Below are 2,043 nucleotides of genomic sequence, written 5' to 3' on the forward strand. Positions count from 1 at the left end.
TACGTATATAAGAAACGCCCGTAAAGGAGTATTAATATTAATTTTTCATAGAGAAGTCCTCATTGCATTCACAGGCAGAACTAAGCAGTAGATCTAGCCTTTTCAGCCGTGACAATGCTCCGAGGGTCGCGTATCCGTGATGTAGGACATGTCCAATGGAACCGGTGCACACAGAAAAATCCCAGAAACGCCAGCCAGTGGTATTATCGTTCGGTCGAGGATGCTTAATGAATTTATTGCTCCGAGGTTATCTACAGCTAGCTTGTAACAATCAATTTGTTTCCTCTCTGGGCTACGGACACTCTCCAAGGAATTTCCGCTAAGGTTCCGTGAAACGTTGTCGAGAGCCCTCTCTCCTCGACTCGGCAAATATTGGACCAGCCAGATTTATCAGTCTCGCGGGAAGGACCTACCGCAACGTGCTACACGTTCCACCGATCTCGACATTACTGTGGTGATGGGATCAAGCGTACCGCAAGTAGCATGAAAACGTGGCTGGTTTTACTTGTACGAGCATTTGAAAAATGATAGCAGTACTTGTTCGTGAAATTGAGCCTTAAATCATGCTTTCACGTGTCAAGTTTTGTGATATGGAATTTGATTAAAAGCACTTGGCCATGTAAAACTCGAGGGAAATATAGAAATTGTGAAATATGATAGAAAATAGGATGCTTAAATTGATTATTTTTTTAAGTAGTTAACTAGTCTTCGATGAAATATGGAATATAATTTCAGACCTGTTTGTACACTTTAAAGAATACAAATATATGCCAATGTATATCTTTGGAAAATTAATCAAATATGTACTATTTAAAATGTACTAAATTCTAGAAAATTTGAATTTTTTTGAATTTAAATCAATAATTCTAATTTGATACGAACACTTCAGTAAACACAGATTAAAAGTTATAATATGAATATTTATCCAGAGTTAATTTTCCTGTGATTTCTCTGCAGAATATTAACGAAAGATTTGGTTGTAAAAGGAAATTCGAGAAAAAATAAACCTCCACCGTGACAATGTGTCGCATTGAACACATTGCCGTGACCAGGATTCGAACCTGGGTTACTACGGCCACAACGTAGGGTCCTAACCACTAGACGATCACGGCTATTGGAGGATTCGAGAGCGAGTCACTGAATTGGCAATGATCGAGTCCAGTAACGACCAAGTTGATCGATCAACCATGAACACTCCTCTCACCAGCTATCACTGTACTAGAAAATATAATTTTCTATGTTGAATTCTCTTCCTTCCAATTCATGTAACTTATTTTTATTGTAAATTCTAATTTTATTAAAATAAAACACGAAAATGTACAAATTTAATAGAAAATTGAATTCATTATGTATTGCATGATTAATATTGATTATTAAGATAAATTGCTTATTGCATAATTAATATTATAAAAAGGCTAATATCATTTACGTCTTATATTAGAATAATTATAAAATTTAAAGAGTATCATTTAACATAACTAATAATTGTACTTGAGATAGTTTCGTTAGATATTTTAACTTCTTCATTATTCTCTATATTGTTAATATCAATTTTCTATGCACAAAATTACAATTTCATAAGTTTCTCGCATATACGTGTTTACACACACGTACGATCTAATTTCTTATCGAAACGGGTCCCACGAAATTGCGTCGAAAACGTTAATCGCTGTTAGATAAAGCAACCGATGTTCATCTGTACAAATATTTGTCCCCTTGCGCATTTTCCGTATGTTCCATAACCGATATCTGTTCAAACTAGCCCTCCCCTTGCAAATGGCTCCCCTTCGCAAATATTTGGAGGGTAAACACCCCTGACCCAGACAAATACAATTGCTTTATCTCGATTAATTGAAGAACAGCCACAATTAAGTGGATCATGATAGACTACCTAAGTGCATTATACGATTGGTTTGATATGCAATCACTTAACGTGATAAACTTCGATTAAAACCGTACACTAGAGAGTATACTTAACTATATTAAAATAAGTTGAAATCTTCTGCTCGAAAAACTGGAACGAATATCAAGAAATACAGAGCA

General features: G+C 35.3%; 1 non-coding gene across 1 annotated transcript; it reads right to left on the reverse strand.

Moving 5' to 3' along the window:
• Positions 1 to 1,040: 1,040 nt before the first annotated feature.
• Positions 1,041 to 1,112, reverse strand: Trnah-gug (transfer RNA histidin (anticodon GUG)). The gene has a single exon. It is a non-coding gene; the product is annotated as a tRNA-His (tRNA).
• Positions 1,113 to 2,043: the final 931 nt, after the last annotated feature.

This window comes from Calliopsis andreniformis, chromosome 9, assembly GCF_051401765.1.
Source record: "Calliopsis andreniformis isolate RMS-2024a chromosome 9, iyCalAndr_principal, whole genome shotgun sequence".
Classification (NCBI taxonomy): Eukaryota; Metazoa; Arthropoda; class Insecta; order Hymenoptera; family Andrenidae; genus Calliopsis; species Calliopsis andreniformis.